General features: G+C 36.9%; 1 long non-coding RNA gene across 1 annotated transcript in view; it reads left to right on the forward strand.

Annotated features, from left to right (window-relative positions):
* LOC131279020 (uncharacterized) overlaps positions 1-25,108 on the forward strand; it is a 57,014-nt gene that overhangs the window by 12,275 nt on the left and 19,631 nt on the right. Inside the window, exon 2 of the long non-coding RNA XR_009186362.1 lies at positions 15,475-15,590. This is a non-coding gene — a long non-coding RNA (uncharacterized lncRNA). The remainder of the gene's footprint in view (positions 1-15,474; positions 15,591-25,108) is intronic.

Below are 25,108 nucleotides of genomic sequence, written 5' to 3' on the forward strand. Positions count from 1 at the left end.
ATCAGTAGTTCCTTGTGTTACATATGCCCAGGTCTTCTAATTGGTGATGCAGGAACTTTGTACTTTGAAATAAAGTCCTGTCTGTAATTAGTGGTAGAGAGGGGAAGGAATGAGGGGAAAGAAAGGACAGATGGACCCAGGGTTCAGGGGCTTGGAGGAGGAAATATGCTGAAGCAATTTACATCATGAAAGAAAGAAACTAGATTATTTACCTTGGCGCCTAAATAGCAGAAGCATCTAGAAAATGGAGTAATTTAAAAGTGCTATTTTAAGTGTTTAGTTATTTTTACTTATTCCATTTTAATAATTGCAAAGCATTTGCTCAGAGTGAGGTTCTGTGTCGATCAGTTGCAATTGTTGGCAGGGGTCCGATCCTTATAATGCAAAAAGGATGATAATGGAACCTGGGACTATCACAGAAGTCCTTGATCTTGCTGCTAACACATGGGATGTGATAGTTCTCCATCATTTCTCTGAGTGGTAGGTAAAAACTTGTTTTTAATGTTTAAACTTTCATTAGTAACTTGATTGTTTTCATGCAATTGCTTCTACATATTTTATTTTAACCTTTATTTTTTAATTAATTAATTTCTCTCCCCTCCCCCCCCAGTTGTCTGCTCTTTGTGTCCATTTGCTGTGTGTTCTTCTGTGTCCACTTGTATTCTTGTCAGTGGTATCCAGAATTGTGTCTCATTTTGTTGCATCACCTTGCTGCTGCGTCAGCTCTCCATGTGGGTGGTGCTAATCCTGGGCCGACTGCACTTTCTTTCATGCTGGCGGCTCTCCTTATGGGGTGCAGTCCTTGCGCTTGGGGCTCCCCTATGCAGGGGACAGCCCTGTGTGGCACAGCACTCCTTGCGTGCATCAGCACTGCGCATGGGCTAGCTCCACAGGGTCAGGAGGCCCTGGGTTTGAACCTTGGTAGGCAGAGGCCCTATCTGTTGGGCCAAATCTGCTTTCCATTTTTACCCTTAATGAAGTGAGTTATTTATCTTCTATGGTTCAAAAATCAACTTTATTAAAATCATTTTACCTTTTAAAAATCATCTTTTTTCAGGTACAGTTATGTACAGTAATCTTTACCTGATGAATAAAGTCCCATTTATTTAATTTTTTGGCCTATTTGAATACCCTTATTTCTTTTCCTTGCCCATTAGTATTGGTCAGAACTCTAGTACAATGTTGAATAGCAAGGGTGAGAATGAATGTACTTGTTTTGTTCCTGATCTTAGGTCAAAGCATTCAGTCTTTCACCTTTAGGTATGATGTTAACTATAGTTAGAACTTTTTGGTAGATACCATTTATCAGATTGAGGAAATTCCCTTTCATCCCTAGATTGCTGGTAATTATTATCAGGAAAGGATTTTGGATACTTTTTCAAATGACTTTTTTCCTATATTGAGGTTTTCATATGGCTTTTTAGGTTTGTTATTATGGTGAATTATATTGTTTGATTTTTGAATGTTTGCCAACTGTGAATTCCTGGCACAAAGCCCATTTAGTTATGATCTCTTACCCTTGAAAAACATTGTTGGACTTGATTTGATGAAATTTTGTTTTAAATTTTGCATCTCTGTTCAGTGAATAGTTTTATTTTTTTGTAGTGTCTTTGTCTTATTTTAGCATCCTGGTGATACTGGCTTCATAGAATATATTGGGCATAATTCACTTCTCTTCAATTTTGGGGGAACATTTGTGTAGATTTGGTATAATTTTCCTTTGATGTTTGATAGAATTCACCAGGGAAGCCATCTAGGTCTGGAGATGTTTTGATTTTAAAAATGATTCAGGACTATTCATATTATCTTTTTCTTCCATAATTGAGCTTTTTAGTTTGTATCATTCAAGGAATTTGTCCATTTTAATTAGATTATTGAATTTAATGATATAAAGTTGTTATAGTATTTCCTGATAACCCTTTTTATATCTGTTGAATCTGAAGTGATGTCACTTCTTTCACTTCTGATTTTTGTGGTTTGTATCTCTCTTTTTTTTCTTTATCAGTATGGCTAGAGTTTTATTAATTTTATCGATCTACTCAAAGAACCAGCTTTTGGTTTCTTTGGTTTTCTCTTTTGGTATTTTATTAGTTTTTTCTATTTCATTAATTTCTGCTTTAATATTTATTTAATTTCTTATGACTATTTTGAGTTTTATTTGCTTTTCTTTTCCTAGTTTCTTAAGGTGGAAGCTCAGGTAATTTGAGCTCTCTTTTCTTTTTTAGTGTAAGTGGTAAATTTCTCACTCAGAACTTTTTTAGCAACATTCCATAAATTCTGTTATGTTAGGTTTTAATTTTCATTTAGTCTAAAATATATTCTGACCTCCTTTTTGGTTTCTTCTCTGATCTGTGGGTTATATAAGAGGGAGTTATTTAGCTTCCAAATATTTAGGCTTTTTTCAGAGACCACTCTGGTATTGATATCTGATTTAATTCCATTGTGGTCAAATAATATACTTTGAATAACTTGAATTCTTTTGAATTTTTAAAGATTATTTTATTGTACAGAATTTGCTTTATCTTGGCAAATGTTTCATGTGCACTCAAGAAGAATAATCTTCTGTTTTAGGTAGAACATTCTATAAATATTAGTTATGTCAAGCTGCTGGATGATATTGTTCAAATCTACTATATTTTTTGCTGATTTTCTTCCTACTTGTTCTATCCATTTTTGAGAGTGGGGCATTTAAATCTCCATCTATAATTATGAATTTGTCTATTTTTCCTTAGCAAACCAAAATTCTTGGTTTTTTTATTTTGAAGCTTTGTTATTGGGTGTATAAATGTTTAGGAATATTATGTTCTCTTGATTAATTGACCCCTTTATCAATGTGAAATGACCTTCTTTGTTTCTGGTACCATTCCTTGCTCTGAAATTGTCTTCTGTAATATTAACATCGTCCCTCCATCTTTCATTTGACTAGTGTTAGTATGATATAGCATTTTCCATCTTTTACTTTTAACCTATTTGTGTCTTTATATTTAAAGTGTATTTTAAGTAGCATATAGTTTGGTCTTTCTTTTTTATTCATTCTGATGATATCTGTTTTTTAATTGGGGTATTCAATCCATATACATTTAATATGATATTGTAATAGTTACATTTGAATCTGTCATCTTACTTTTGTTTTCTATTCGTCCTGTCTGTTTTGTGTTCCCTTTTCCATTTTTATTCCTTCTTTTTGATAAAGTAATTTTGTGGTTGCTTCAGAATTTATAGTATACATCTTTAAACTATTACAGTTTACCTTTAAGTGATTGCCTTAGTTTCTCAGCTGTATGGACAAGAAATACCACACAATGGGTTGGTTTAACAACTGGAATTTATTGGCTCATGGTTTCAGAGGCTAGAAGACTTGCTTCCTCTTGGGGTAGGCAGTGTTCTGGTTGGCTGGCAATCCCTGGCTGGGTTCCTTGACTTTTCTGTCACATGATGTATCCTTTCTTTCTCTTCCAGGCTCCATTGACTTCCTGCTTCTACTTGTCTATGTGGCTTTCTCTTCAAAAAATTTCCAGTAATAGGATTAAAGCCCAGCCTCATTCAGGTGGGCCACACCTTAACTAAAAATAACGTCTTCAAAAGGTCCTATTTTCCATGGGTTCACACCCACAGGAATACATAATTCACCCTACCAAAGTGATATTATGCCACTGCACATATGGTGTTAGAATCTTTATTGATAATATACTTCCTTTTCTCCTTGACCTTTATAATATTTTTGAGTGTGTGTGTATGTCTCCCAGTGTGACTCCCTTATCTGTTTGTTTTTGCTCATTGTCTGCTTGTTGTCTGTTTGTTTTTTTCTTTTGGAGGCCCTGGGAACTGAACTCAGGACCTCTCATGTGGGAGGCATGCACTCAACTGCTTGAGCCATAATCGCTCCCCTTTGTAGTATTTTTGTCATGCAACTTACTTATATGGTTGTAAACTGTAAAATGCATTGTTATTATTTTTTATTAGTCAATTTTCTTTTTAAGTGATAAGAATATTTGTGATATATTTATCCTTATTGTTACCATTTCCTGTGCCCTTCATTCCTTTGTATACATATAGATTTCAATGTGATATCATTTTACTTTTAACTAAAGGACTTCATGTAACATATATTGTTTTACAGGTTTGCTGATTAAGGAGTTCTTTCAGCTCTTGTATGTCTGAAAAATCTTTATTTTGCCTTTGTTTTTGAAAGAGATTTTCACTGTTTATATATCGCTATATTGTCCATTTCTTTCTATTCTTAAACAAAATTTTTTTGTGTGATGTTCTTCCACTGCCTTTCCACTAGTATCCTTACCTTTGTTCTTTTATCAATAGCATGTCTTTTTTCCTCTGGTTGCTTTTAAAAAATTCCCTTTATCTTTGGTTTTGAGCAACTTGATCAGATGTACCTGAGTGTAGTTTCCTTACTCATTTTTTTGCCTCGATTTCATTAAGTTTCTTGGTCTGTGGTTTCTCATCAGATTTGGAAAATGACCATTCTTTCTTCAAATATTTTTTCTGGCCTCCCTTCTTTCTTTGATGGAATCAAACTACATGCATATTAGACTGTTTGAAGTTGTCTTAGAGCTCACTGATGCTCTTTTCATTTTATTCAAAGATTTTTTTGTCTTTGTGTTTCAGTTTGGGTTTTTTTGTTTTTGTTTTGTTTTGTTTATTTTTTAGGAGATACCAGGGATTGAACCCAGGACCTTGTACATGGAAAGCAGGTGCTCAACCACTGGGCTACACCTACTTGTGTTTCAGTTTGGATATTCTATTGCTTTGCCTTCTAGTTCACAAATCTTCTCTTTTATAACAACTTTTAATATATTTACCTGCTAATTCATCTGTTAAGGCTCAGTTTTAATTAAGTATTTTCCTTCTTATCTTTGCATGCTAGGTAATCATTTATTGGTAGTCAGACTGAATTTTACTTTGTGGGTACTGGATATTTTTGTTTTCCTAGAAGTCTTCTTGATCTTTATTCTGGGAGCAGTGAAAGTCAGTTGGATTACTATTATATTTCCTCTGTGTGATTATGCCACCAAATTTATATAGAGGTTTTTTCCTTTAATTTTGCTTTCAATTTTTAGTGGATCTCATTTTCAAAATTTAATTGTTTCAAAGTTATTTGCATGGTTTCAGAGTTAAATTTACACAAAGCAAGGTTTAGTCCAAAGAAGTCTCTTGTCCAATCTGTCCCTCTACCCTTTATCCTTCCTTCCCTTATATTTAACCATTGTTTTAAGTTTAAAGGTACTTGCTTCCATTTATTAAAAAATGTTTTGTAATGTGTATTTTTGTGTGTGTGTGTATTGGTATTCTCTGTCCTTTCTTTTACTATGTAGTTTATTTAATTGCTTGCTCTATCTTTTGATAATGTTTCAGATATTTGGGCAAGTTTTTATTTTTTTATTTTGTTTTAAGTTACTGTTTTACTAATAATTTTATTGTAAGCTAGTTTACAAATTTTAGGTTATGGTTTTTAACTCATTTGTGGGCGTGCTTTTCTAATGTGCCTTTGTTACTTGAAAGGATATTATTTTTCTCCTGATTTCCTTTTTTATTATAACTTTTTGTGAGCACTGATCTCAGTGTTTTACTGTTGCTCATGTGTAGATGTGAAGAATTTTCCTATGGCTAAGAAAGGGAGAGTGGGTGAGGAGTGCTTTGCTACCTTTGTAGTTCTAGGTGTCCTCTGTTTCCACCAGGTGTTCAAAGTGTGCTTTTTATGACATGCACTGGTTTCCTCCTATCCCCATTCCCAACTTTATTTGGCCCTTCTGTTTCCTTTGATCCTATTTTCCCCCGCTGCTCAATTTGATTTATACTCCTGGCAGTTTCTCTTCACTATGAAGCCTTGTCCTATAAGAAAACTTTCAGCTGGTTAGTTTCAGGACTTTATAGGATTCCCATCACTCTAGTACCCCCCAGCCTTACTATGTTTCCATTGCACTCATCCAAGAATTGGACCCTGCAAAGCCACTTCCAGTTTCAGATGTTGTTCTTCGACAGATTTTCTGAGTACCTATTGGAGATTTGGGGGTTCTGTAACTTTCAAGACCATCAGAAGTCCCTTTTTCTTTCTTCCTCTTTTCTTCTGTACAGTTGCTGATACTATGCAGGAAGTGTTGGTGGAGTTATGCTGAAACCTTTTTTGTTGTATATAATATCTATTTTTTTTTATGGCTATCCAGTTTGCTCTATTTTTGTGAGTAGATTTTAATTGTTGAAATTATGTGAATTTTAATAAGTTTTTGAGTTGTAACAATTCCATAATGCAAGACTGGTAGGATAAAAGGTGCTTTAGCATATTGGTTGGCCTTATAACCAGGAATGGCTTCTGCACATCTGTTGCCCTCTTGTTTTCAGGTGTTCTGGGGTGTTGTGTACACTCAAAATATGCCATAATTCTTAGTTATCTACAATGCCTTGGTATGACTAAGGAGGAAGTGGCTACCTGCCTATAAGATCTAATATTTGAGTCACTGTCTTTTTTCCTAAGGTATGTTTATTCATATTTGTCTAAATCCCTGATATCACATACATGTTATAATATTAACATAAGACTAAGACATTTCATTTTCTGTTCTATGTTTCAGTTTACATTAAAGATTATTTTCCAACATATCCAAATATTTCTGTTTAGGGCTACATAGAAAACTACAATTTGCCAAATTAGATTTTTCAGCAACAACTTTTGTTGCTTCCATATATGCAAATACTAATCTATTGAGTTGAATCTCATTTTATATTCTTAAAAATTCTTCACCCAATATTTCCAGGTCACCTCACAGGTCTACATTGCCTTATTACATGTTTTCAATCATAAGGCTTTTTTCTTTTTTCAAAATTCTACATATAAATTGTATTATTTTCCAGTATGAGTTAGCTGATGTGAAATCCAGCTGAAGGTTTACCCATCTGACCTTCAGAATGGTTGTTTCTTCATTGGAAGAATATTAAAGCTACTAGGAAATGAATGCTCACTGAACACACTCTTTCATATATGACCTGAAAAGTGTTTTAAATAATGTGAATTCCTACATGCCCTGCAAATGTTGCTGTATGAATAAGGGATTTCATGTGGTTTTCATCAAACAGTTTTTCAGCATGAAATATCTGGTATTCCTCCTAGGAGTTTTGTCTTTCTCATAAAGACTTTTCATGATTATTTTTTGTTTTTAGTGATTATTCCTACACTGAATTTTCTTTTGCACACCAAGGTTGGTCCTTGAGTAAATAGTTATACACATCCATTACAAACTTAGTGTTTCTCTTGTTGTGTTCCTTCATTTAATTTAAAGGAGAATATAAACTTAGGCATTCCTCCATTGATTTACAATGTAGAATTTCTCTCACATATCATTTTCCTGGTTTCTTTATAATTTTGAAAAGCAGGTGAAGACTCTTCTATTTTTATTGTATTTATATAATTAGTTCACTCATTTTATATCAAACCATCAATAGAAGGTTTTGCAACAACTATGACATTGTATAGATTTGCTTAGGTAAGATGAAGTAGTTATAAGATAAAAAGCTATTCCCTGTTGATTACAAGCATAGTGTTTCTTCAGTGTGTGAGCTCTGTGGTGTATTAAAGGTTAATTTTATGTTTATAATCTCTTCTGTATATTGAATGTTAGTGACTGCTGTCATATCCTCAGATAAAAACATTGCTTGAGAGCTGTCCCATATACTTGTATTTTATTCCTATTTAAGTTCTTATATATTGCGTAAATTAAAAAAATAAACTTAAGGTCTTCCCATTCATATTAAGACATTCATGCAGTTTCTTTCAAATGTGAGTACACTCATGTCATCTAAGTTCAGAATGAGTGAAAGCTTTCCCACACAGACAACATTCATGTGGTTTCTCCTCATTGGGAATTCTCTCATGTTTCCAAAGGAGAGAACAATGAGTTAGGACTTTATGACATAGGTGATATTCACATGGTTTCTGTTCAGTGAATTCCCTCATGTTCTCTAAGGTAAGAATAATGATGGAAGGTTTTCCAACATAGATGACATTCATAGGATTTCTCTCCAGTGTGTGTTCTCTCATGTCATCTAAGGCCAGAATGAATGAAAGTTTTACTACATAGAGAACATTCATGTGTTTTTCCCTCATTGTGAAATCTCTTATGATGCTAAGGGCTGAACAGTAAGTGAATGTTTTCCCACATAGATGACATTCACAAGATTTCACTTTACTGTGAGTGTTCTCATGTTTTCTAAGGTCAGAACAATGGGTGAAGGCTTTCCCTCATAGATGGCATTACTAGGGTTTTTTTTTTAACCAGTGTGAGTTCTCTCATGTTGTCTAAGGACAAAAAAAAAAGGCAAAGGCTTTCCCATATAAATGACATTCATAGGGTTTCTCTCCAGTGTGAATTCTCTCCTGTTGACAAAGGCTTGAAAAGTGATTGAAGACTTTCCCACATAGATGACATCCATAGACTTTTTCTCCAGTGTGAGTACTCTCATGTTGTCGATAGTGGGACCAGTGGATGAAAGCTTTGCCACATAAAAGACACTCATATGGTTTCTCTCCAGTGTGAGTTCTCTCATGGCCTTTAAGTTGGGAACTTGTTCTGAAGGCTTTCTCACATAGATGGCATTCATAGGATTTCTCTTGAGTAGTAGTCTTCTCCTGTTTCCTAAGGCCAGAAGAGTGGTTCTGTATGTGGTTTTCCCACATACAGCACATGTGAAGGGCTTCTCTCCAGTGTGAAGCCTCTCACGTTGCCTAATGCTAGAAGAAGTGTTGAAGACTTTCCCACATAGATGGTCTTTTTAGGGTTTCTCTCCCTGTGAGTCCTCTGGTGCTAAGGATAGATTCAAAGGCTTTCCCACATATATGACATTCATAGGGTTTCTCTCTGGTGTGAGTTCTCTCATGTTGCCTAAGGGTTAAAGATTGACTGAAGCCTTTCCCACATAGATGACATCTGGAGGGTTTCTCAACAATGTCAGATCCATTGAATCATCTAAGGGCATACGACTGAATAAAGGTTTTACCATTTATGTGATATTCATATGATTTACTTCTACTGTGAACTGGTTCATGTTGAGTAAAAGATGACTGTCACTGAAGGCCTTTCCAAATTGCTGAAACAGGGTTTCTTTCCCTTGTGAGTTGACACATGTTGAAAATCTGTTGATCTTTGTGTGAATTCTTCTTGCAAATATATTACATCTAGAGGGATTCTTTCAAATGTGAAATCTCAATGACATGATGGAAGATACATCTTTCCTGCAGATATTTTGTATGGCTACCATTTATTTTTTTATGGCTGCTTTGCCTGCTTGAACTCTAGTCATGGGGAAATCCTATTCCTTCACTCCACAGTTCCTCTACTTGCTCCAACTGGGAAAAGACATCTGATTTGCAGACCTGAATACCCACCGAAACCAGATGATTGGTGATCTCTGCTGTGACATCTCTGAACACCTTTCTCTGGGACTGGTCCAGGAGAGCCTATTCTTCTTGGGGGAAGTCTATAGCTACATCTTTAAAGGCCACAGACTCCATAGGTTGCATTGGCAGTTGTCAGCTGAGAGCTATATTTTTCTGCATTTCTTTTACAACCAGAAAACCAGTAGTCAGCCAAACTGTGGAAGGCAGGCCATGGGGGTGATTGGTGAGCACAGGCAGCTTGAGACACTTGTTGGTGGCCTGAGAGGGAGATCTAGTTTTCTGTTGTGGTGGTGGTGGTTTTGCTTTTTCTCCTTATTTTGTTTATTTCTCTTTCTTTCATTTCCCCCTCTTTCTTTATTTTTCTTTCTTTCCACCTTCTCTTGTTTGGTCTTTATTTCATTCCTCTCTTCTCATCATTCTGATCTTTTATATTTTTCCTCTTACTTTTATTTCCACCTTTTAAATTTTTATTCCGTTTTTTTCGAGTGTGATTTTTCACTGTTATTAGTCTGGCTCTTTTATTCTTCTTCCATCCTTTCTTTTATTCTCCTTTTTCTCTTCCTCTTTCTTTCCCTTTTAGTGAACTTAATATTTCTTTGGTGGATGTCACATGACTTGTCCCAGAGTCACCAATGCTCCCCTGAGCCACTGTCTTTAAGTAGCAGTAATATTTTCCTATAAGATGACTGCACCTGAATTATGCATATCTGTAAGGGGGAAAGTTGTTGATTTATTTAGAGCAAGTCTAGAATAGTGATTTTTACATCTTTTAAGTGATAAAGATATGTATAAAATTACTCGGAGATGATTACTTAAAATACTGTTTGGAACAGTTGTTTTTGAACTTCTTTTAGTGGAAGAACTTTGTTGAAAAAATTATGGGAGCCTGGAGGGATCCTGGAGCCCTGCCTTCTGTGTCCTTTGCTTTTCTCTCCCTCACTCCACCACACTCGTCTCCACCACCACAGCAGCTCTTGAGGTAGCAGTTCACACCTCTCTTCTCCCTGTTTCCCTGCAACCCTCTCTCCAGACACACATACTGAGAATGGTTAATAAACTACAAAATGAAATTTCCTATTTGTAACTTTACTATTGGTTATCTTTATAGTCAGAAAAATCAACAATAGTAATTCTTAGAAAAAGCATAGTCTGAAAAAACAATTCTTAAAAGGTATAAATAGTGCTGTATAATTTGTAATAGTCCAACATGCTTACACTGGCACTTGGCCACAGGAAAATAGATTTCAGAGGAGGGAACTCCTCTCTCCATAGGACTACAGGAAAGACAGCAAGAGCCATTCAGTATTGGGCACTTGGCCTTCTTTCCTGCCCTTTATTCTAGGCTAATACACGACTCAGTGAATGGGGTATGACAGAACCTTCAGGAGAGTTTGAAGAGTCTCAGCCTGTAGTTAAGAATTGGCCTAGACAAGGTGCTCAGCAGGTCATTTCAACTTATTTATCTTGGCATCTAGTACCTGCTTAAAGTCCATTATGAAGAAGTGGTCTTTGCCAGTATCTGCTAAAGTTTTGAGATAGGCTATAAATAGTACCCCAACTGGATTTACAATAGTTATCATTTGAAAATAAGAATTCATTGGTTCTTCCACTATGTCACCCTAACTTCTGAAGGAAAATGTCATGCTTCTTTTGCCTGGGCAACACAAACACTTGTGTTTTCTTCCTCTTATGATCAAATGGGATCACTTTGCATCAGGTTAGACCACTTTTTCTCTCTCCTGAGTTATGTATCCAGAAACTAGCTCTGCTTTTAGTTTTCTCCCTTCTCAGGGTTAATGCCCTGATTTTCAGCACTCTGGCACCTTCCCCAGGAGTTGGAAGGAAACCTTGAACTTTATCTTTTACAGCCCTTCTCTCAGGGACCGTATAAGACTTCTGAGACTTCCCAGAGTTATTGATGTGGCTGTGTGGACTGATCAGTGATGATACACATTTTCATGAAATTAATTAATCGAACATTTCTTGAGTATTTCCAATGTGCTAGTCACTGAAGAAACAGCAACAATTCTACCCTTAAATGCTTAGATTCTGATTTGTCTGAGAGGAAGCTCCGCTCCGCTGAAGCGGTAGGGAAGGATGAGCCCAGGAGGAGGTCGGCAAGGCTGTCTGCTAAACCTGCTCCTATGAAAGCAGACGTGAAGCCAAAAATGACAGTGGGAAAGGATAAACCTTCAGACTGAAAAGTACAACCCTCAAAGGGAAAAGGGAAGCAAAGGGAAAACAAGCTGACGTGGTAACCAAGAAACTCAACAGGATTTACTTGCAGAAAATGGAGAAACTAAAAATGAGAAGAGTCCAGCCTCTGATGAAGCAGGAGAGAAAGAAGCCAGGTCTGGTTAAATATTGTATACCATGTCTTCTCAGTGGTCCATTTCTCCTTTCTTGTATAACCCAGAGGAATATTTTTATCAGCTATTTTTTTTTTACATTTTTAAAATTAATGCTAATAGATTGTAAAGAATGTTACATTAAAAAACATAAGCGGTTCCCATATAACCCACTCTCCACTCCCCACCCCACCATTTTTGTAAATTGTATTTTTTTGAAAATATATACATTACCAAAAAAAGTTATTTTATAAATGCAATGTTTTTAGTAGCTCTAGAAGAAACAGTGTTAAGAAGATTGGGATCCTACTTCATCCCATTTTTTAAAGTGTAAATGCTTTTTTTTTTTTTTAAGGGGGAAGTCATTTGCTGGTTGTTTATTTCTTGGTACAACCAGAAAATAGTGGATATTGATAGTCTTTGACTATCTTGGATGTCAACTTTTTTTTTTTCATTGTAAAAAATATATACACATTTCTGGTATATTAGATGTCAACACTCCATGGCAGGGGGAAGCGGACTTGGCCCAGTGGATAGGGCATCCATCTACCACATGGGAGGTCCATGGTTCAAACCCTGGGCCTCCTTGACCCGTGTGGAGCGGGCCCATGTGCAGTGCTGATGCACGCAAGGAGTGCCCTGCCACGTCCTTGCATAGGAGAGCCCCCCACACAAGGAGTGCTCCCCATAAGGAGAGCTGCCCAGTGCAAAAGAAAGTTCAGCCTGCCTAGGAATGGTGCTGCACACACACGGAGAGCTGACACACAAGATGACGCAAGAAAAAGAAATACAGATTCCCGTGCTGCTGACAACAACAGAAGCGGACAAAGAACATGCAGCAAATAGACACAGAGAACAGACAACTAGGGCGGGGTGGGGGAAAGGGGAGAGAAATAAATATAAATATTAAAACAAACAAACAAACAAACAAAAACACTCCATGGCGTAGGGGTTGGCAGTTTTTGTACCTTGTAATGCATATTAACTGGTGATTTGAAATCACAGTCATGCATTGAATATGGTTGAACATTGTTATTAATCAGGGTTCTCTAGGGAAACAGAATCAACAAGAGATATCTGTCAATTGTATGTTATTTTATGAGTCTGTATTATGCAGCTGTGGGGATGCACAAATCCAGGTTTTGCAGGCAGGCTGCAACCAGGGGCTCCGATGAAAGTCCAATGAAGTTTCTTGATAAGTTCTGGGAGATGTTGGTTGTCCAAAGATGAGCTGGGAAATTATCACTCAATGCTGAAATCACTTCCTCTTTTAAGGCATTCAACTGATTGGGTTAAGTGTCACTCACTGCTGATTGCAATCTCCCTGATTGATGTAATTATAATGAGCTCTCTATGATTTACCACTGCAGTAAAGTCAATGGTGACTAAAGTCCATAAATGCCCTTGTATTACAGTTAGCCCAGTGCTTGCTTGACCAAACAACTGGGTACAATTACCTGGCTGAGTTGACACAGTAGCCATCACAAACATTTTAAATTACTTCTATTCCCCTGTTTTTTAGTAGAATTCTTTCTTGAAACCATCCCTTGTCTGAACTGTGTGTACTCTATAACATCCTTGGTCATGGCCATCCAGTTTTTCTAATAACTGTGTTATGTGCTGTGAAAGATTGGAAATGTGTGTTGTGTGTATGATATTGAATTGTGAATTAGTGGGATATAAAGATGGAACAGCTTATCAGCACTTGAAGATGTAGGTACTAGATAGCCTCTTAAGGAAAACTTACATTCAAATTTTAAGCTGGAAAGTAACTGGAATAACTTTAGAAAAACAACTACATGGCTTTTTAGGTTTTTGGTATTTATATTTAGAATTGTGTTCAGATTGTTCATAAATGTCTGTGTACTGAACTTCAAAATGACTGATAAACCTCAATTATGAAAAGAAAAAAACCCCACAGAACAGTGTTTAACCATAAGTTAAACCATGGACTACAGTTAATGGTATAATTATAAACATGTGTGTTCATCATTTGTAACAAAGGTACCACACCAGTGCAAGTTGTTAATAATAGGCTGATATATGGGAATCCTGTATTTGATGCACAATTGTTCTAAAACCCTCAACTTCTCTAATTAAAAAAATAACCAAAAATCCCCACAGAGATTAGAGGGGAAACACTAATGGCTGCTTACCTAGCCAAACTTGGGAGGAGGTGGGCACTGTATTTCCTGAAAAGTTTTCTTTTGCTTTATAATAAATGAAATAATGATAGTAAGGGTGGGCAGGAGAGGGAACAGGGATTTATATAATTTATTTTTTAAACTTTATGGACTGACTCGGCACTCAGTGTACATTTGTTGATGGTGACTTGTATAAACTGTTACTTAGGCATTATGCTATGTCTAATTTACTGCAGTAGTTGCAATTTAAAATTGAATTAAATATTAATCATCTTAACGTTGGTATTCTTTTATCTAGTTGTACTATGATATACTAGATAACATGTAAGAGAAGAGAAATTCATCCAGTTGATGGACTTTTGTTTTTCTATAGGATTATCTCTGATTCATTACCTAACAAGTCCCAGAAATGGGCATGTGTTTCTAATCAAAACTGTTTGTCCTGGAAGCACTGCTGACTTTGGTGGAAGATTTGAAATAGGTGACTCTTGGTATGAATTAATATGAGTTTCAGTCTATTTATTTGTTTGCTAGAGAGACCTTATCTATGTGTGTGTGTGTGTGTGTATGTGTGTGTACAAAGAAGATAATTTGTTTGGGTACAGGGCCATTCACATGTTTATTTCATGTGGGCCATTTATTTAAACCCTGGTACTTGTGTTAAGGGTTTCACTAATTATCAAGGACTGTCTTAAAATTAATTTTCAGACAAAATTTTTAGAGAAAATTGACTTTAGTTGTCTTTAGTTAAAAATATACCAAGTAGTTGGATGGCAGATCCTCTGGTCCTTAGTGGTTCTTCATTAACAAGGAGGTACTTCAATTCTCAGGTATGTGTACAGGGAAAGCTCTTCATTGCCAGTCACCATAGTTCTTCTTTTTGAAAAAGAGATGCCTTTTCTCCTTGTCAAAGTAGAATTTAAAAAAAAGTTTACAAATGATATGTCATTTCACTAAGTGTAGGACTCTTAGTCAACAGTAAGCAATGAGTGGACCAAAGTACAATTTCCCTACGTTATTAAATAATCCTTGGGAGGGCCAGTTAAACATTATCCTTATGTGGCATTAAAAGGAGGTGCCACCTACATTTTTGCCTTAAGGAAAAATTTTAAATATTTTTCTTAATATTGTAAATCTCAGAGTTTTTAAAAATGAATCTGTTTAAAACAGTAATTTTTGGTTTCAGGTTACAGTAATCCCATTTCATTTGTAGGTAGCCAGACAAAAAATACTCCAAGCTTTAACAAATGACAGCAATGTAACATGACCTTGCAGTCCAATTATGGCAAATATTAGAGGAAAAAATGCTTTTTTACATGATAATATTTATTGATTGAATCAAGGTGACCACATTTCTTGAGGACAGGCTCTATAGTTAATTCTTATTTATTATTTCCATATTGAATCCCCAGCATCTCATTCAGTGTAGATGTGCTATTTAAGGAATTAAGTATCCACTGAATGACACTGACTGAATAAATGAGTAATGTGTCAGAGCTGTGGAAACACCAGTTGTCTTATAGAAAATCCTTGGCTTTGTGTTTGCCCAAGTGAAGGACTGTTGTGTTCTGGCCCCCAGGGTGCTGACTGGGCCTGCCTGCCTCAGGACACCAAGCTCCATATCTGCAGAAGGCTTTGCGCCACCTCATGCGGGCTATGGCGACATGTCTTTATCCAGGGTCCCAGCAGAGTCTGGTAGGTTCCCACACACTGTTCACTTGGGGAGGGTGTGGGGAGTGGGGGGTGGGGAGAAGAGCAGAGCTTTTCAGACTGAGATGTGCCATCTTGTTAACAGCACAGTTTGGGGTCCCTGGGTCCCCAAGTTAGGTGTTTCTAACAAGCCATCACACTGAAGAGTAACAGTGATTATTGTGTTTTTTGGTCTTTATTTTCCCAAAGAGCATGGGTTCTCTGATTATAAAAGTAATACATGTGCATTATAGAGGATTTGGAAGGTTCAAATAAGCACAAAAGCACCCTGTAATTTGCCACAAGTCTCTTAGTATTTCCATATTTTTCTTAGATATGGCTTTAGGGGATATATTTTTCTAAGACTTTTGGTATGTAATACTAATGTGATTTCTTTAAATTAGATGCCAGCTGTCTTCCAACTGACCTGTATTGTCATTACCTTGCCTCAAACCTGAGTAGCTTGCCCTCGTTTTTCATGTCCTTCTATGTTTCCTTGTTCCTTCTGCGTTAGCCCTGTCCCTGTTCCCTCTCCTGCCCACCCTTACTGTCATCAGTGCTGCTCTCCTTCTCTAGAGGTTTAAAGCCACAGCCGTCTGCAGGACAGTCCTTTGCCAGGCTGCTTCTGGGTATGTCTGCTTACTCGCAGAGAGATCGGAAACAGCTTTCTTTCTCATTGTAATATTAATTACTCCATAGCAGATGCATTGTTTCCAGTTTTTTCTTCCCTATTATAGACATTACTATTCATACCATGTTAATATTTGTGACTTTTATTCTTTCATTGAATTGTTTCTTTAGGATAAATTCTCAAGAGTGGTACTCTTCAACTACGGGTGCAAATTTCACATTGCTTTTGCTCTCTGTTGCTATGTTATTTTCCAGAAGTGGTCAAACAATTTACCAGCGTTACTCTATTTACACTGCACCCACACGAGCTTTTGGTGTTATCATAGCAAGAAGAGACCTGATAATTTATTTGTGAAATGATGCCTTGAGCTTCTTTGATTTATATTTCTTTGATTACCACCCAGGATTATTTATCTCCTTTTGTTGTAGCTTAATTTTCTTTTTTATTTGCTTGATACTCTTTCTTTTTTGTAGTAATTGTGCATAAACAATTCTGTCAGTTAATAGTTGGTCTCTTCTGACCTATTCAAGAAACTGATGAAATGATAAATTTTACTAAAGTCATTTTAAGTATGATTTCCACTCAGAGTCTTCCCTATTTTACACAGACACTCTGTGCCTTTATTTTAGCTTCCAATAAAAAGGAAAAGGCAAGCACATAAAAAGATAGTTGAGGCACTCATTTAATACATTTCATTTGTAAATTAATATTAAGTGGCCAAGCTAGGTGGATTGTCTTAAAAGAAATTACAATGAAAGTAGCAACATTTGTTATATTTTATGGGCAGAAATTTTGAGGTTCTAAATATATTTTATCTGTATTCAAAAAGTACTGCATCATGTTACGTTAATTTATTGTTCTGCTCTTCATTTCCACCTAGTGAATGGCCTCTTCGGGGAAAAGGAATGCTTTGCAAAATTGAAAGGTTAGACAGCTATAGATGGAGAGCCCCTGGTTACTTTAAGTGAATTAGTCTTTAGCCATAGACACAGTACTGAAATCACTAATTAAAAGCATTTACAGTAGTCATGGAATCCCCGCTGGAATGTGTATTCCCTTTTCGGGGCTCCTGTGAAGCTTTATTTATATGCCTATTCAAGTGCTTATTTGTTGTCTAATTCCATTTATTTTTATATTTCTCTAGTGGAGTGTTAGCTCCCTGAGAAAATAGGCCAGGTCTTTTTTCGTGTTCATTTAGGCAGGCTCAGTACTTGGTATGCTGTAGAAGGTTCATAAACATTTGTTGGGTTGAACATTTCCTCAGAGCCACTCTTGGTGGTGTAAGCAACCAGAGAACCAAAGTACTACTAAACAGAAGTTTCTACAGTACGTTGTCCTTTAAGAAACTACTAATTAAAAATCTTGGTTTATGGCATGGTTCCTAATACTAAACAGATGGAGTGTGCGCCCTTAGGAAAGAATGTTATTATCTTTAAGAACTGGCTGAGTTTCTTTAAGTCAAGGTGGGCTAACCCAGCTTCTAACCGGCATTGTGGAGAGCAGCCCTGGATCATGAAGACGTTCACCTCTTCCTGGTGGGGCAGGCACTCTTCTTCCTAGTTATTAAAACCACCAAACCCCAGGGAATTACTTGCTTAAGTACTTTGTGTCCCTTAAGCCACACTCCCCTTAGGAGGCCAGACAGGGGTGCTTGAGCCTATCATTGTTTTCTGTAATCTAAAACCATCCCTTTTTGATAATAAAAAGGGTAGGATACATAGGAGCTGTGTTAATACTTACCAGTACAGCAAGATCACTGAGATGTTCCATTGGTAAAAGCCTGTGTGAAGGTCATCAGTTTTTTCCATCTTTCAGACTTCTTTAAAACTTAGCCACGATAACCTGAAATTGCTCTATCAGGTCCAATATTCTGAATTACATAGGACCTTATAGGACCTGAGCCAGTGATCAGGGTTTATGTTACTTATCCTCAATTTCTGAGTAACCTCGGAGAGCCTCACCCTTCCTAAGATGCCCAGAATACAGTTCTCATTCTATGCAATGACCTTGCCAAAACAGACCATATGGCTCTTTGTGCTGGCTCACCTTTGTCTCCCCCAGTTAACCCCATTTTTTCGGAAGAGATGTTTCTTTGTGTGCTTCCCACTCATGTGTTGAGAGAGGGCCACATTTATTATGTCTTGCACTTAGAAGACTCTCCAAGATCATGTCCACCTATCAGTAATCCAGAAGGGGCATTTAAGGAGTCACTGGGAAGTACTTTGGGTACTGTGCCTTGTATGGATAAAATAGTAGGCTACAGAGCTACTATTTTAAATGTGCAAGTAGTTAAATTGGCATACACATCTTTCATAGTAATAATGTTTTTCACTTCTAGTTCTATATTTGATCTAGTGCCATCCTGATTCTGGCCATTGGTCAAGGAGTCTCAATCCACCAGTAAGGATTTTAGGATACCCCACCAAAGACCATTTACTAAGCCTCAACTGACACAGCATGGCTCTCCAGTAGACAGTATCAAATTAGGCAATCTAGAATCACTCACCTCCCATGAAATCTCTTTGACCTGCCCATTCAGGAAACTCAAAGACTACATTTTGGGTTCTTCCCAAATTGCTAAAGTAATGAAGGTTGCCACCTTTCTGCCTACCATGGCTTCATTCATATTATCCCTGTCTTTCACTGTCAATTGGCATCCCTTTCGACCATATCCAGCTCCTTTGGACATTGCAGCCAGTACTTTCAGGATGTGCTCCACACACTGCCTCCACCAAGACCTGCTCCAGCACCTGAGTCAAGAGGAGAGATTGGACAACAGAGGAGTACATAGGGACACTATCTCAAATAGATTTTCTTTGGGGTGGGATCTTAACACTGGGAAAAGGAACATCCTGTTCTTATCCTGAGGCAGTACCATCTGTGAATTATAAGACCTGGAGGAACTTTCCCAGCCTAGATTATCAATGAATTTGGGAAAGTACCTTGCCCATTATACTCTACTAATCTAGAATCCATGATGAAAGGGTTCCCAACCATAGTGGAAGTTCTTTGTTTCCCAGGTATATTGGTCAGCTAAAGGGCTACTGATGCAAAATACCAGAAATCGCTTGATTTTTATAAAGGGTATTTATTTGGGATAGAAGCTTTCCATCACAAGGCCCTAAAAAGTCCACCTAAAGGTACTGTAAGAGGTACTTTCTCACCCAGAGTCTGTTGCCACATGTTGGAGCAGGATGGTGGGTGATGCCTGTGAGGGTTCTGTCTTACTCCTCCTCCCAAGGCTCCATGGTCTAGCTTCTTCCAGTCTCAGCCACAGACTGGGACAAGTCTTGGCTCTTTTCCAAGGTTTGTTTCTTTCCCGGCTCAGCTGCTCTGCTCTCTCCACAAGGCCAGCTGTAAACTGTCAGGGGAACAGCTTGACTCTCTTCCTGGGGCCTCTGCAATGTCTAATGGAGCCTTCACTCTTTCCTCATGTATCTGCTTCTTTGTGTGCTTACTTCCTGAACTCCAGGATCAAAACTCCAATTTTCTTCTCTGCCATGTCATTTTCTCTGTGACTACTACTCACGTACTACTGCTGTGGCCCAGTCAAAGCCTTAATCATTATTAATCAAGTAAAAGTGAAACCTCTGACTGCAATCCAATCTAATATGCCCAGAGGAACAGACCAGTTCACAACATAATCCAATATATATTTTTGGAAATCATAAATATTATCAAACTGCTACACCAGGTTTGTCAAGACCTGGGAATAGTACTCATTTTACTAGAGAAACATAATAAAATGAACCACACAGTGACAATACAAAATTCCTTTTTTCTAGTTACCATTCTGGACTAGGCACTACATTCTGGGTTGGAAAAAGAGAAGCAGGTAAACATTTTTCCAAGGAGATTATAAAATATTGTAGACATTTATATATAGGTAATTATAATACAAATGGGAATCCTATTATAGTTGCATGAACTAAGTGCTATAGTAAGGTTATCTCAGCAGATCTAGAAAGGAAACTAATTAAACAAGTTTAAATAAAGGAATAAAATTAAAATTTGTGTTTAATGTTAAAATTTTAGCTCTAGAATAATATGATCGAGGTAAACTGTACTTAAAATATATTCAGTGGGCAATTGGTGTATTCTCTTTTTTTTTTTTTTCTTGACTGTCTTAGCTAGAGGTTTATCAATTTTGTTCATAATTTCAAAGAACCAGTTTTTTATTTTGTTGAAGTTCTTTATTTTCTTATTTTCAGTTTCACTGATGTCTGCTCTAATGCTTATTATTTTTTTCTGCTTTTTTGGTTTAATTTGATCTCTCTTTTTTTTTTTTTTTTTTTTTTTGAGTTTCCTAAGGTGGAAGCTTATATAAACAACTTGAGATGCATCCAACGAATTTTGATAAGCTGTCTTTTCATTTTTCTGTAGTTCAAGATATTTTTAAAATTTCTTTTGAAACTTCTTCTCTGACCCATGTGTTATTTATGTTTTGTTTAAGCTCCAAATATTTTGGAATTTCCATCTGTCTTTCTGTTATTGATTTCTAGTTTAATTCTGTTATGGATTGAAAGTTCTGTTCTTTTACATTTGTTGAGGGGTATCTTATAGCACAGTATGTGGTCTGTCTTGGTGAATGTTATGTGGGCTTGAGGAAAATGTATATTCTATTGCTGTTTGATGTTTCTATAGATGTCAATGAGATCCAGTTGATGGATGGTGCTCCTCAGTTCTAATACACCTTTACTGATTTTCTGCCTGATGAATCTGACAGTTACTCACAGAGGGATATTGATGTCTCCAAATATGAGTGGAGTTGTCTATGTCTCCTAGCAGTTCTATCAGTTTTTGTATCACATATTTTCGTGCCCTGTTGTTAGGGACATACATGTTAAGAATTGTTATTTTTTGGAACATTGACTCCTTTTTCGTTATGTTATTTCCCTATATATCCTTGATAATTTTTCTTGCTCTGAAATACGTTTTGTTTGAAATCAATACAGCTACTCCAGCTTTCTGTTGATTAGTGTTAGCATGGTATATTCTTCTCTATCTCTTTACTTTTATCTATCTTTGACTATGTATTTAAGGTGAGTTTATTAACAAAATATAGTTGGGTCTTATGTTTTAATCCACTCTACTAGTCTCTATTAACTGGTGTATTTAAGTCATTCACATTTAAAGTGATTATTTATATCATTCGATTAATATCTACCATATTTTAACTACTTTTTATTCATTGACATTGTGCTCTGTGTCTTCCAGTCTTTTTTTCCTTTTCTAATTTTAATCAAGCATTTTATATAATTCCATTGTCTCTCCATCTTAGAATTTCAATTATACATATTTTTTAAAAAATTTAATGGTTTCCCTAGAGGTTACAATATACATTTACAAGTAATCTGAGTACTGCTTCATGGGTAGTGCAGGTACCTTATATAACAGAATAATCCCAATTCTCCCCTTCCATTCCTTATAGCAGCCATCATATATTTAATTTATCCATAAACTGTAATCATTGTTGGTATTATAATTTTGAACAAACTTTTATTTGTTAGATCAGTTAAGCATAAGAGAAACAAAATATTTTACCTTCATTTATTTTTTCTTAACACTCTTCCTTTCTTTTGTAGATCAGAGTTTCTGACCTTTATCATTTTCTTTCTCTCTGAAGTGCTTCTTTTAACATTTCCTGCAGGACAGGTCTGTTGGTAACAAATTTCCTTAATTTTTGTTTGTCTAGAAAGTTTACTTCTCCTTCACTTTTGAAGAATAGTTTGCTGAGTTCTATAATTCTAGGTTGTGTATGTGTGTTTTGTTTGTTTGTTTGTTTTACTTTCAATGCTTTTAGTATTTCAGTCCAGTCTCTTCCTGCTTGTATTGTATCTGGAGAGAATCTGATGTAATTCTTACCCTTGTACCTCTATAGGAAGGTGCTTCTTTTTCTATGGCTTCTTTCAAGGTTTTCTTTTTTTCTCTGACTTACTTACATTTGAATAGATATGCCTAGGGGTGGGTTATTTTACATTTATCATGGTTGGTATTTTCTGAACTTCTCAGACCTGTGCTCTGTCATTAATTTTGGAAAACTCTCAGCCATTATTAATTCAAATAATTGTTTTGTTTCTTTTTTTCCTTCTGGTCAATACCTGCATACGTGCATGTTACACCATTTGTAGTAGTCCCACAGGTCTTAGATATTCTGTTCTACTTTTTCAGTTTTTATCTCTCTGCTTTTCAGTTTGGAAGTTTCTAGTTATGTATCTTCAAGCTTACTGTTTTTTTTCCCTCAGCTGTGTCTATTCTGATGGGCCTATCAAAGGCATTCTTCATTTATGTCACAGTGGTTTTGATTTCTAGTGTTTCTCTTTTATTCTTTTGTAGAGTTTCCATCTCTTTGCTTATGTTACCTGCCACTTTTTGCCTGCTGTCTGCTTTTCCCATTAGAGCCCTTAACATACTAATCATAGTTATTTTAAATCTTGCCCTAATAATTCCCAAACTGCTCTCATATATCAGTCTGATATTTACCCTGTCTCTTCAAATTGTGTGTGTGTATTGTTTGTTTGTTTGTTTGTTTTTTTTGGCTTTATGCATGCCTTGTAGTTTTTTATTAAGAGCCAGGCATGATGTATCAGGTAAGAGGAACTGAGTTAAATAGGTGTGCTTAGTGTGAGGTTTTATGTTTATCTGGCCAGAGTTAAGCTGTATTTATTTTTTGCTGTAGCTGTTAATGGAGGCTAAAATTTCCTGTGGTGGTCTTGTTTTTATCTTCCCTGTTGTCTGTGGGTTTCCTGGTATACTACTTCTAAAATACAGTCTGAGTTTTGCCATTTCAACACTAATCCCCTATTTTCCAGGAACCCTACTGATGTGGTTGTCAGAGGTGAAGGAAGGGATAGCTCTACAGTGCTGTGACTAGGTCTCATTCTTTTAATGAGCTGCTGCTCCTAGATGGTGACCATCCCAGGTGCTTTGCATCTTTTTAAAAAATCACCCCTTATTGGATAGTGGGGACTGGAATTGGGTATTTCCTCTTCCCCATGTCAAAAGCTAGACATGGAATTCAGTGTTCTTCGTTCACTGGGTTGGTTAGGTTCTGATAAAACTCAAGTAGGTTGGTTCTGGTAAACTAGCTTCTTTCGAGGGCAGCCCTTTGTAAAAGAGAGGAGAGTTCTCTGGGCTTTTTTTTTTGAAGATTTTTTTTCTATCCCCTGCCCTGCTGTTTTAGCTGTCTGTGTCCATTTGCTGTATGATCTTCTGTATTTGTTTCTCTTTTTGTCTTCCCTTCTTCCTCCTACTGGAAACAGAGGGGGTTTGTTATAGTTTGCCAAAAGGCTGTCTATGCAAAGTACCAGAAATCTCTTGGCTTTTATGATGGGGATTTATTGGGAGTAGAAATTTACAGTTCCAAGGCCATGAAATGCCAAATCAAGACATCAGCAGAGATGCTTTCTCACCAAAGTCAGTTGCTGGTGATACTGGCATTGTTGCCACATGGTGAAGCAAGATGGCTGCCCATCTCTACAGAAGTCTCTGCCTTCCCCTCCAGAATCCACCATCTCTTGGAGCTCAGCTGTGAGCAATCAAGCATAAGGCTTGTCTGTTTCTTTTTGGACCTCAGCTCTTTGAGCCTCTCAGGGGCTTCTGTTTTCCTGCAGTTCTCTCTCATGGCAGAGTCAAACATGGCAGCTCTCTTTTCCTGTGTCTGTCTCTCTGTGTCTCCTTTTATATCAGACCCAGCCAGAGGGTTAGACACAACAAGAATCACACCCCGATGATGTACTCCAGTCAAATGGATCTCACATCCACAGGAATGGATTAGTTTAAAACAATCTTTTGTTTTTTTTGGATTCACACAATTCAAACTGTTATACTCCACCCTATGGATCCCAAAATATATATTCTTTCCATATGCAAAATACATTCACTACATCACAATATTTCAAAAGCCTTAAATCATTTCAGTGCAATGCTAAGTATAAAATTTCATAGAAATCAGTTATAGGTATGCAGTTTGTCTTGGGGAAATATTCCCCTCTGGCGGTAGACCAATGAAACTTACAAAGAAATTATCTGCTTCCAATATACAAAAGAGGGGCATATATAGGATAAACATTTGCTTTACCATAAGGAGAACTTGGAAGGGAAAAGGGTGTCACAGGTCCCAATAGTTCTGAAAACTTGCAGGGCATACTGCACTAGATTTCGAAGTCTGAGAGTCATCCTTAAGATAATGGTTTCTTCTCCTTGGGGCCTCATGGGAGCCCATCCTTTTCGTGGGTTTGCCCAAAGGCCATACTTTCAGCTCCATGTTCCTCAAGCATCTGGGTGGAAACTGAGCTACCGATGTTACCCACCAAGGATATTGGAGTGATGGTCACACTTTCCCCAATCTCTGGGGGACAGGCTCATTCCTCTTAGTACAGTGAAATGGCAGCAATATTCTCTCTAATCTTTGGCATATAGGCCCAACCCCCTCAGAGAAATGGAGTGTTGACCTCACTCTCCCCAAACATTGGGAAATATGCTCCACCCTCTGTAGCCTGGGGAGACCAAACTCTCCCTTAACAATGTGCTGGAACATCCGTCCTCTTCAAAGGCTGGGACAAACTCACCTTCTCTGTACACATGGGTGGGGTCTCTCTCTTGGCCCAAGGGAATATCTTAATTCCAGGCTTCAGCTTCCATGGTTTTCCTTTTGATGCTGTTTCTCCCTCAGTCTCTCCCTCCCCTGACTTTTAGTCCAGGCTGACAGTGGTTTTGTTCCTACAGTTCTCACAGAAAGCTTGTTGGTTTAGATGAACCTCACAGGGGTCCAGGCATCAGACAGTAGGACTTTCCACCACAGATCCTTCCTGGATAACTGCGTTTCCAATCTTAACTTACAAGCTCCATGTTTAGTTAAATCCTCACATGGGGCACTATCATCTGGGGGCTT

Source organism: Dasypus novemcinctus, chromosome 6 (genome assembly GCF_030445035.2).
Source record: "Dasypus novemcinctus isolate mDasNov1 chromosome 6, mDasNov1.1.hap2, whole genome shotgun sequence".
Lineage (NCBI taxonomy): Eukaryota > Metazoa > Chordata > Mammalia > Cingulata > Dasypodidae > Dasypus > Dasypus novemcinctus.